Here is a 12,623-nt window from a genome sequence, read left to right as displayed (position 1 = left end):
CTTAGAGTATAGGCCTTTACAGACAGGCATGAATATCTATATCCTAACAACCCCTAGTTCTTGTATTATGAGAAGGAGTAAATAGCACTTCCTTATTTACTTTCTCCACACCAGTCATGACTTTATAGACCTCTATCGTATCCCTCCCTTTTCTGAACCTTTTCCAATGCCATTATATCTTTTATGAGACGAGGCGACCATATCTGCACACAGTATTCAAGATGTGGGCGTACCATGGATTTATATAGCAGCAATATGATATTTTCTGTCTGATTATCTATCCCTGTTTTAATGATTCCCAACCTTCTGTTTGCTTTTTTTGCCTGCCACTGCACACTGAGTGGATATTTTCAGAGAACTATCCACAATGACTCCAAGATCTCCTTCTTGAGTGGTAACAGCTAATTTAAACCCCATCATTTTATATGTATAGTTGGGAGTATGTTTTCCAATGTGCATTACTTTGCATTTATCAACATTGAATTTCATCTGCCATTTTGTTACCCAGTCACCCAGTTTTGCGAGATCCTTGTGTAGCTCTTCGCAGTCTGCTTGGGACTTAACTATCTGTGTAACCCTTCTGCCCGTCAGAGTTGGCAGCAACAAGGGCCGGGTTCAATATCTAGGGGTTCCATTCCAATAACACAATGCAAACCGGCTTGAGCCCCCACCCAGTGACCTGGGACCAATATATACCACCCCCGCTGGGCGCCTCCAAGAGGCAATACTTCCCCTCTCGCAAGCACATAGTCTGAGTGTAGCAAAAGTCTTTTAATAACAGAGAGAAACAATGTGGCATTATGTTGGGGAAACACCACCAACAGGATTCATAACACAACCCATGAGCAAAAAAAACCCCCACCCCAGGCAAATTGGGGCACGCCCTTTTCCCTTTGGTTCTTGAGTCCAGCAACCCCAAATCACCCAAAGTCCCAAAAGTCCAATGCCCCAAAAGTCTCTGTCCCTGGTCAGGGCAGCCCCAGAGTTTGAAAGTTTATCTGCGGAGCTTTACCTCCCGACCTGGGTGGAAATGGGACAGGGGTAAGAGGCACCTTACGTGATCTGAAGCTGACCGCCCCATAGCTCCATAGCGGCGCTCCACTCCGCCAGCTGCCCCAAAAACTCCTTCGCTCAGCTGCGCTCCGCCAGCCGTCCCACGAACTCCTTCGCTCAGCTGCGCTCCGCTCCGCCAGCCGCCCCACGAACTCCTTCGCTCAGCTGCGCTCCGCTCCGCTCCGCCAGCCGCCCCACGAACTCCTTCACTCAGCTCCACAGCCCACAAGCAGCTCCTGCCATCCACACACGGCGCCGCGTCAAACTGCTCCACAATATATCTTCAGGCTCCCCCGCTACTTAACACAACACTCAGTGATTTCAGCTCTTAGGTGAATTCAGCTTATAATAGGGGAGCCCCAGTGCTGGTGCACTGTCAGCCCAAAGTAAGCTCAGCAGCCTATAACTAGACTTCTAATGAAATCAAAATTAGCTCTGATATTCCACAGTGGAGAGAGGAGGAAGTGCAATTAGCATGTAAGGCCCTCACCAAGGGGCCCATGCCACCAAGTATTAATACTTGTCCCCAGCCTCTTTCCATTCACACAGTTTTGGAACCCATGACCCTTGCCTAGCGAGTGCTACTTAGTTGATGGTGAATCCCTCCATCATAACAAAAGGCCACGTACAGTTCCAAGCACAGTTCCCATAATCAGGGTAATAACAATTTATTCTTCCTGCCCCAATAACAGAGACACTGGGGATCCCACAGCAGCCAAAGTGACCATTTGGGCAGCTATGGTCTCATTCTAGGCGTGGTGGGTGTGCCTATGCAAATGAGATCGGCCCCTGAAGTTCTTTTCCACAACTTGCCACACCTCACCACCAGATGTCAGGGTGGAGCTCATCCTGACACTGCTTACACTTGTATCATCTGCAAATTTTGCCACCTCCCTGTTTACCCCTTTTTTCAGATCATTTATGAAAATGTTGACTAGGACTGGTCCCAGTGCAGACCTCTGGGGGACACCACCGTTTACCTCTCTCCATTCTGAAAACTGACCATTTATTCCTAACCTTTGTTTCCTATCTTTTAACCAGTTACTGATCCATGAGAGGACCTTCCCTCTTATCCCATGACACCTTATTTTGCTTAAGAGCCTTTGGTGAGGGACCCTTTCAAAGGCTTTCTGAAAATCTAAGTACACTATATCCACTGGATCCCCCTTGTCCACATGCTTGTTGACTCCCTCAAAGAATTCTAGTAGATTGGTGAGGCATGATTTCCCTTGTAAAAACCATGTTGACTCTTCCCCAATAAATTATGTTCATTTATGTGTCTGACAAATTCTGTTCTTTCCTCTAGTTTCAACCAGTTTGCCTGGTACTGACATCAGGCTTACTGGTCTGTAATTGCCGGGATCACCTCTGGAGCCCTTTTAAAAAATTGGTGGCACATTAGCTATCCTCCAGTCATTTGGTACAGAAGCTGATTTAAATGATAGGTTACAAACCACAGTTAGTAGTTTCACATTTGAGTTCCTTCAGAACTCTTGAGTGAATCCCATCTGGTCCTGGTGACTTACTACTGTTTAATTTATCAATTTGTTTCAATACCTCTTCTAATGAATTCTCGATCTGGGACAGTTCCTGAGATTTGTCACCCAAAAAGAATGGCTCAGGTTTGGGAATTTCCCTCACAATGTTCCCTCTAATTTTTTACGTCCATGTGCGGAATGAATTTTGTTATGTGCACCAATATGGAGGTGACGTGAGGTGGGTGTGGGGCTGAGGGGTTTGGAGTGCGGGAAGAGGCTTAGGGCTGGGGCAGAGGGTTGGGTGTGTGGCGGGGTGAGGGCTTTGGCTGGGGGTGGGGCTGGGGATGAGGGGTTTGGGGTTCAGGCTGCCCCACGGCTGCCATGGGGCCATGTAGGTGGGTAGAGGAGCTGCTGGGGCAGCTCCAGGACTGGGACTGGGGGAGAAGCACCTGTCCCCAGCTGCGGCAGTTCCTCCACCCACCTACATGACCCTTGATACCCTGCTGCATGGCCGCATAGCTTAGCAGGAACTCAACTCCTTCAGCCATGAAGACTGATACAAAGAAATCATTTAGTTTCTCCACAATGGCCTTAGCGTCCTTGAGTGCTCCTTTAGCATTTTGATAGTGCAGTGGCCCCACTGGTTGTTTAGAAGGCTTCCTGCTTCTGATGTACTTACAATCTTTTTTGCTATTATTTTTCAAGTCTTTGGCTAGCTGTTCTTCAAATGCTTTTTTTGGCCTTCCTAATTATATTTTTACACTTCACTTGCAGAGTTTATGCTCCTTTCTATTTTTGCCACTAGAATTTAACTTCCACTTTTTAAAGAATGGCTTTTTGCCTCTCACTGCTTCTTTTACTTTGTTATTTCATCACGATGGCACTTTTTGGTTCTCTTACTATGTGTTTTAATTTGGGGTATACATTTAAGTTGAGCCTCTATTATGGTGTCTTTAAAAAGTTTCCATGCAGCTTGCAGGGATTTCACTTTTGGCACTGTACCTTTTAATTTCTGTTTAACTAAATTCTTCATTTTTGTGTTCCTGTTTCTGAAATTAAATGATACCATGGTGGGCTGGGCTGCTGTAGTGTTTTCCCCACCACAGAGATGTTAAATTTAATTACATTATGGTCACTATTACCAAGCGGTTCAGCTATATTCACCTTTTAGACCAGATCCTGTGCTCCACTTAGGACTAAATCAAGAATTGCCTCTCCTCCAGGACTAGTTGATCCAAGAAGCAGTCATTTAACGTGTCAAGAAATTTTATCTCTGCATCCCGTCCTGAGGTGACATGTACCCAGTCAATATGGGGATAGTTGAAATCCCCCATTATTACTGAGTTTTTTATTTTTATAGCCTCTCTAATCTCCCTGAGCATTCCACGGTCACTATCACCATCATGCTCAGGTGGCCAGTAGTATATGCCTACTGCTATATTCTTATTATGGAAGCATGGAATTACTCTCCATAGAGATTCTATGGTACAGTTTGGTTCACGTAAGATTTTTACTCTATTTGATTCTACGCTTTCTTTCACATGTAGCTCAACCTTTTCTGTTCTTCCGATATATTTTGTACCCTGTATTACTGTGTCCCATTGATTATCCTCATTCCCCCTGCTTTCTGTGATGCCTATTATATCAATATCCTCATTTAATATGAGGCAATCTAGTTCACCCATCTTATCATTTAGACTTCTAGCATTTATATATAAGCACTTAAAAATTATCACTTTTTAGCTGTCTGCCATTATGTGATGTAATTGAATGGGATGTTTTTTTCAATTGACTGTTTCTACCTGTATTTTATCATCTTCCATCCTCTCCTCCGTACTAGGCCATAGAGAATCTCCATTATAGATCCTCCCCAAAGGGATGTCTCTGTCTGAACCACATGCTCCTCCGCACCTGTCGGCTTTCCCCCAGCCCTTGGCAGAGCTGTCCCTAGGGTACGGGAAATTGGGGCAACTTGGCTTAAGTTAGGGGGCAGGGGGGAGCCGCCCTCCAGCACTTGCATGGCTGGGAGCCAGGGTAGCAGAGCAGGCTGGGGCTGGGTCACTCTACTTACCGGCGCCAGTGAGTGCTGGGAGCCCGACCCCAGCTGCAGTCCTCAGGGGAAGGGCTGGCTGGAGTGGGGGTGGGGCTGGGGCGGGGCAGAGCAGGGGCAGGGGCTTTGGGGAAGGGGTGAAGTGGGGGCGGGGCTGGGGTGGAGCAGGGGTGGGAAGAGACAGGGCTGGGGTGGAGCAGGAGCGGGGGCCATGGGGAAGAGGCTGAGCAGGGGCTGGACCAACACGCAGCTGCGTAGAGTACCAGGAAATTTGATGCCCCAAATTTTCTGGTGCCCTACACAGCTGCTTACTTTGCGTATAGGTAGGGATGGCCCTGCTCCTTGCCTATGTCCTGGGCCCCGCACCCACCTAGGGGTGGCCCTGGTCCTTAGTTTAAAAACTGCTCTACAGGAAGAAAGCACAAAAGGGGAGGTAAAAGAGTGGGAGGTGTCTCTTGCTTGTGTGAGTGCCTCAGAAGCTGTGCACTCTATAAAAGTGGTGGAAAGGAACACTGTAAATACATCACATGAGGTGTTCTACTAGAGAAAGGTCACTGAGCTGTTTGCAACTTCAAAGGAGTCACAACTCTTTTCTCTCCTGAAAATCTTGGCCCCATATCCCAGGAACTAACTCCTTCAGTGAACACTGGAGAGTGGGCATTTCACAAAAAAGAGGCCGATGTGGGGCCAGTCCTCTTTTGTTCCCTTTCCCTCCACTGCTCAAAGGGGTCAGCAATCCTTCACAACTGGTATGTTTGCATTTTCATAGTCCGTTAATGAAACACCTCTCTTTTCTTAAAGGTCCTTATGCTCCTTACTGTAGCTAAATCTGAAACAAAGACAGTCAGACTCTGAGCATGAAGTGAAGCACAGAAATATCAAGAAAAAGAAAGTGAAATGTACAAAAACGAGAAGCAGAATTGAAGAGAAATATAAATGTTTCCTGAGAGGTGCAACAGCCAACCAAGTTAATGCAGGCTGGTCCAGGAAGAATTAAAACAACGAAGCAGGAAAAAAATGGCTTGGAAAAACACTTGGGGAGGACTAGGGAATTTCTAAAGCTAAGAGGGTAGCGGGCAACATTTCTGCCTTAGCAGTTCAGTTCGTTGTGTGAGCTACTGGAACTATTTCTTTTCATGTACCGGATAGAAATGACGTTTTTCTTTTGGAGCTGACAGTTTGAATTCCTTTTCATATGCTGAATGTATCTGACTGGTGGCTGAAGTGTCTCTGTGAGAATGTGATCTACTGGTTAGCAGAGAGGGCTGGAACTGCAGACTTCTGAGTTTAAGTCCCACCTCCGCCACTGACCACTGCTAAAAGTGCAGGTGAACGAGAGAATGCAATATATTTTTCCTGCCTGCCTTGTCAACTCCGGTGGTCAGTGCAATCTAGGGGGAATGGCTGCTTGTATTCTCCCCTTCCCTCCTGTAGTCATACATTCTCTGTGACCTGGAGCAAGTCAGTTTATTCATCAGTAAAATGGATCTATTTCTCCTCTTCCCGAGGGTCTTGTGAGATTTTGCTAATTAATGTTTGGCAAGTGCGTTGACATGCTCATTTGCAAGGTGCAGTCTTCAGTAGGTATAAAGAATTCATTATTACACAGAATTGACCACAGCGTGGTAAAGAAGCTCAACACAATAAAAGAAAAAAAGCAGGAAGAGGAGCCTGAATTAACCACATGCCGCAATGGCCTCAGCACCCTCATTCTGTGCAGGTCTTGTTTTCCTTAGCTGCAGACTTGTAAGAACCTGAAATTGGGATGAAACTTTTTCTGCCCTTGTCTTGTCAATGCTGTTCAAGCCTGGTGTATTCAACACCCATAAAAAAGATTATTTTGTCAGATTCAGTGTTCCTGGAAAATATCCCCTGCCCTTGGGGAATCCTCAGTTAATGAACGTTGTTGACCTTAAATTGTGATTCATTGCTTGAGTGTACTACTCTATATCTAGTTGAAGTTTGCTGAGCAGAAGTCCCAGATTCCCTTGCATGTGCAGTTGAAGTAAGCACTTTGAAGGGCCAGGATCCATTTACTGTGTATGTAAAATCCTGACCACAGGCTCTGTCAGCAACTTTTCACATAGGCCCAAAGTCCAAAGCCTGGTTTGAGGCCAGGGGGCCCTAGCTAACAAAGAACAATTTTGGCTAAGAGAAGCTGAATAAACAAGAGACAACCTTGCTTCTTACTAGATGAGCATAGTCAGCAAAACTCCAGATGGGGAGCAGTAATTGGTGCCTCTATCAGAAGTTACAGGCATACCAAAGTATTGAGAGGGGCCCCATGTCCACTCCTTTGTGCAGGAAGAAGATAATAAATGCCCTCCCCACATACCAGCCTGACATCTTCCCTTTCACAGATGCATTTCCCTCCCCTCCTAAAAGCCAACGTTATCTTGTAGAAACACAATGGGGCATCCTGAAAACAATTTCTATTGCCATGTACTTTTCAATGTCTTTTTGCTTTAACCTCCAGGAATGTACCTGTTGGACAACCAGAAAAGCTGCCTCATTCCTATGGACCCCAACTCAGAATTCAACATTATATATTTTATAATTATACACTTTTTACATTATTTGAGGAAAAACACTAACAGTATGTTGTATGCTAACCTGAAACCTTGGGCGGAGCCATTATGTAATCTTTTAGACTATTGGCTTATTGTACTTATCTTGTCTTGCTGCTAGAACCTATCCAGGGGCTCGGGACCTCCCACCCTGTCACTTCCCTCTGCCCACGAATAATCTATATAATCTATTGTAATCAATTGCTTGGCAGTGTCTCTGAACCTAATAAGGAAAGTGACACTCTGCCAGCACTGTGTGTAATAAACCCATGTGCTTGATTCTACACGGTGTCCATTTTTGTTCCTTCACACTTAATGACGTCTTTTTTTTTATTACCTTGCCTCTGGATTCTTAAATACTATAGCTTCAAACACAGCAGCCCTGAAGTGAACCACTGTACTGAGACTAGAAAACATTCCTTACCTTCTGTGTTCAGGATTCTGTGTATCTACCAGGACAAATTCTGCTCTCCATTATGCACACCCACTATTTCAGTAACAGATCAGACAGCTTGGCCCTCGCTTTGTCCCTGGAGAAACTCCAAGACTAACACTGAGAAAAATCCAATTGAGTATTATGGTGCAGCATGATTAAGGTTCCATTAAAGAATTTCATTTTGATAGTGGAAAGAATGGAGAATATCTGGAGTCTTTGCATGTGTTCTAGTAAAATGAAAGTGTGATTATAATCTTTGGCTAATTACAGATTATTTGGTGTATTTTTTGTGCAATGTGAAGTTCTGGAAAGTTCATAAGAAGCTGCTGAAAAATAGGTAGTGGGCAACTTATTTCCCCCGGGAGTGTCTTTTCTTTGCGCTCACCTAGCAGAAAGATAAGATTTCAGCTATGGTCAAAAATTTCATGTCGCGTTGTTCCCATAACAAAGTGCATAGCTTTAGAAAAAGGTACTTTTTAAAGTGGTACCAGCAAATTTGTTTGCCAGGCTGAAGATGCCCAATTTCAGATTGATGGTATAAAGAAAAATGTGCTACGATGAGAATGTTGTTACTCACTACATCCAGGGGCGCTATAAATCTGAGAGAGACTCTTCTCAAATACCTCTGTTGTGCCGAAGAATTCTCTCGGAGCTACCAGAGAAAAGACTGGCCGTTCACATCTCACCTATAAGTGTTGTTTTAAATTCCTGGGCCATTCGCTACCCTTGTTTTTGAGTAAGGCTATGAACCCTTATCTAGAAAATAGTTACAGAAGATCTTCCAGACACCCTCCACCACAGCTATTTTTGGAACAAAGAGCTCATTACAAGGTCACTGTAGGCACAGAACCCAGCTTTCTGCCATGTCTTAGCCACTGCACCACACTGCCTTTCATTGTGACTAAGCCTGTTTGGGTTACCTGTAACAACTACAAGCCACATACCTCTCCCACAGCCAGAGAGAGAAACCTGGATACTGGATCACCAGCACTGTACAGCTGAATAATAAATACTTGTGTAACCCTGCGGGGAAGTGTCTCCAGAACAGCTGGTCAGAAAATGTATTGATGTTTTTTTCACCCATAAGAAAACTTTGACAAAAATGAAGAAAAATTCATTTTTATCCCAACTTTCCATGGAAAACTTCAAGTTTTTGAAGAAAAATTTGAAACCATATTATTTTGTTCAAAACCTAAAATGGTTTGATTCTGAAATGGTGCTATGGTGCCTCATGGGTTTGTAGTTCGGCTGCTTCATTTTCATCGTTAGCCTGGAATCCCGATTTGGACCATATCTTTTATGAAATACCATCGTCTCTCTTCTTGGTGAGGGAGGCCATACATCATGGGAATCATATGATTGCAGGGTATCATGAGAGATGTTGTCCATCTGAGGAGCATATACAGTATACATTTCCAACCTTAACTCTGACTAAACATGGAGAACAGAGTGAAAAATACGAATATGTAAATGGAGTGCTTCACAATTTCTAACTATGTAAAGTATTTGGAGAAATGGAAGTACTGTAATTAAATCACAGTATATTTCTACTCTTTTTAGAGACATGGGAAATGACAACAAGAAGTCAGAATTAAAGTTAGAAATATATTTCGGGTAATTAATTAGCAACATTACAGTAATTGTAATGATATTTTAAAAATGAAAGGTAGAGTTGCTGAAAAAGATTGGACTATTTCTTGACACAGTCAATTATTTGACAATTCCTCACCTGTATATTTTCTAGATTTTAAAGCATTGTATTGTTCTTTAAAAATTTGCTTACAGCAACCTTAAATGAACATAAATGTAGTTTTCTTTCCTTGAATTATTATTGGAGTTTTGAGAAAAGACTTGCCTAGAAGGGAATATGAGAGGTCTTATTTTGATGTAAGATTCCAGTGCATCATACTTCAATTTAGCTTGTCTTCAAGAATTATCATAACATATATTGCCAGGCTACTTCTACAGGGTGTGGGGGGATATACAGGACTCATAAGGTCTAATCCAGTGCCCATCAAAGTCATGGGGAAGACTCCCCCTGACTTCAAAGTGAGTGTTGGATTGGGCCAATAGCACAGGGCAGCAGAGCCCTCTACATTTAGAAAGGTTATGCACCAAACTAAACATATAAGAAAAAATTCTGCCCTCAGAGGTTTCCTTACAAGATTCAATCCTGTCTTACTTCAGAGTTATGCAGCCATAATGGCATTGAAACTGAGAGTTACATCTGTGTCAAACTGGAGTAACTGAAGGGTGAGTCAGGCCATACATTTAAAAACTGTAACTGATTTGCGTGCACAGCCATCCAGTGAAATGTGCAATGATTCATTTGACGTCTAAGCTAAATAGCAGTCTCTCTCTATTGCTTAACTGTAGTCTCTGAAAATTATTACACAATGACTACACTGAAAAATTCTCATCAAGAAAGAAAGCAGTCAATCAGGAGGGAATTTTTTGCTAGGAAACCTTTTAAAAAGCCATCACACACATTTAAAATTAAGTCAGAACTCAATAGATGTCCCCTCCCTCCAGCCCAGTTTATGTTTTAATGCTTGTATACGTAAACTTTCCCCAGATTTTTAAACTATGGAAACCGTCAGGAAGCCAGTTATACAAAGATGCCATTTTGTTTTATTCAAGAAAAATACACATTTAAAACAGAAAAATACTATGAGGAAGAAGAGACACTGAGCATAGGCAACGCATAGTATTATGGAAACATTGACATGAAGAGTCCAGCAATTCTATGTCCTCTTCATTCACTGCCGGTTTCCACTGTCCACAAAGGTGTCAGATCATGTTGGTGATGGCATGTTCTGCTCATGTGTGAGTTTCTAGATAGGATCTCTGCATGTGGGTAGATGGATTTTTTCACAGCATGGGTTTGGAGGAATTGCTGCAATTTTTGAAGGAGTGGAAGTCAGAATCCAGGACCAACTTTCCTCTGTCCCTAAAAAATAAACAGCGGAGGTAGACCCCTGGGCTAAGTCAATGCTCGTAAGCTTTTCAGGGCAACCGCTGTATTTAGATGAACGCAGGTAGAATGTATGCCTGGGCAGGGAGTGGGAAAGCTTTCACAGAACTCGGTCATTATCAGAATAGCCTAACAGTTGAGTGGGCAAGGAGTGAGAATGATTGGCTGAATTGCTACTAGAAATGCGACGGATGCAGGTTTGGAATATTTTTTTAAGGTGAGCTTTAAACATCTCGCCAGCAAAAGCATAGATCACCGGGTTCAGGCAGCAGTGGATGAAGGAGATTGATTCGGTCAACTGCAGGGCCAGCGCTAGCCTTTGGCTCGTCTTGCAGTCGTTGATGATGTGCAAGTTCTGCAGAGAGTCTAGAAAAAGCACAATGTTGAAGGGAGCCCAGAAAAGGAAGAAGATGACCACGATGATGAAAATCAGCTTGATGGCTTTGATCTTGTTCTGGTTTTTGCAGCTCTGCAGTTTTTTCAGGATGTGGGAGTAGCAGTAAATGAGGATGCTGAGCGGGATCAAAAGGCCCAAGATGTTGACTTCAAACTGAGTGAAAAATCGCCAGGTCTCTTTGCCTGGAAGATATTTGGGGACGCACTTGAGAGACTGTTCAATTTCCACTTCTTGGGTAAACGCCATATTTGGTAGGGCAGCCAAACCAGCCGTCATCCACAGGAGTAAGCTTGTAATTATGCCACAAGTGGCTGTCCGAACTCTCATAGCATAGACAGCATGAACGATTGCTATGTACCTGTCTATGCTCATGAGGGTTATAAAGAAAATGCTACTGTAAAAGCCTATGTAATAAATGCCAGCCATTATTTTACACACTGCATTTCCAAAAATCCATTCTTCTGAAGCATAGTGAGCTTGAAATGGGAGGGGGACAACAAAGAGCAGGTCAGAGATGGCAAGGTTGAGCAAACACACGTCAGTCATAGTGGTGACTTTCTTCCTAGTCAAGAGTACACATATGACCAAGGCATTTCCCATTAAGCAGAAGACAAACACCAGGCAGTAAACTATTGGAAGAAACAGTGATTTAAACCTGCTGAAACCATTGCCCTCACTGCAAGGAGAGGTACCTTCATCATACACATAGTTATATTCTGTGGTGTTTTGGAAAGGGCTTGTAACAGTCATCTTTAAGACCTGTGCACAAAAAAGAGATAATTACTTGATTATGGGTATGGAAGGGTTGCAGAAGACTGCATTTTGCCATTGTTACTCATGCTGAATGAAATCAATCTGGCTGCTTGAGGAATAAGGTATTAATCAGTGTAAAGGCTTGTCTAAACACAAAATTATGCCGTTTTAACTAAACTGGTTAGATAAAGCCGTGCGAACCTCCCCCGAACTCAGTATTAATGCCGTTATGCTGGTATAGCTTACTCCCGTACGAGAAGGGAAATAAGCTGTATCAGTAGAATATGCACCTTTACACTAGTATCACAGCAACAAACACACTAGGGGTTAGATCAGAATAACTCTATTGGTTTTAAAAAAAAATGCACCTCTGACGTAGTTATACTGGTACAAACATTGTGTGGAGGCCTGCCCTAAGCATAGTGGAATCCAGGTCTCCAAGTATTATAATAAAGAGCATTTTACTGAGAAGATATATAGCCTCATAAAGGTCTGACTTCTGATTGGACAAACTCTGACTAGTGATTTTTGGGTGATTAGTTTTTGGATACTTCAACCTGAGACAACTTAAAGGGAGTCAGATTTGCAGAATGTGCTGTACGCCTGCCCTTTAAGGAGGACCTGACATATCAGCAAAAACTATGAAAAGCAATCGATTTAGAGAGATTTTTTTTTCTAATTCGTAAAACATTTGCATTTTTCTTGCCATAACCTTGAAAAACAGATTCTTTGTTTCTTGAAGGTTCATCCAGAATTTTGAAATACATGGATAAGAAGAGCAAGGCATCATTATTATTTTGACATAGATCATCCACTTTAATGGGGGGGGAAATATTTGGGAGGGGACTCAGAGGAAGCAGATCTTCACGAGGATTTTCTCACAGAAACCTGCACTGTCCTATTGGGGAAGTGGGG

At 43.3% G+C, this 12,623-nt stretch overlaps 1 pseudogene across 1 annotated transcript; it reads right to left on the bottom strand.

Annotated features, from left to right (window-relative positions):
• Positions 1-10,658: 10,658 nt before the first annotated feature.
• LOC311516246 (C-C chemokine receptor type 8 pseudogene) lies at positions 10,659-11,705 on the bottom strand (annotated as a pseudogene). The gene has a single exon. The product of its transcript is annotated as a C-C chemokine receptor type 8 pseudogene (transcript).
• Between the last annotated feature and the right edge of the window lie 918 nt (positions 11,706-12,623).

Source organism: Lepidochelys olivacea (assembly GCF_965140295.1).
Source record: "Lepidochelys olivacea isolate rLepOli2 genome assembly, chromosome: 2".
NCBI lineage: Eukaryota > Metazoa > Chordata > Testudines > Cheloniidae > Lepidochelys > Lepidochelys olivacea.
This window is presented reverse-complemented; position numbering and strand designations above follow the sequence as displayed.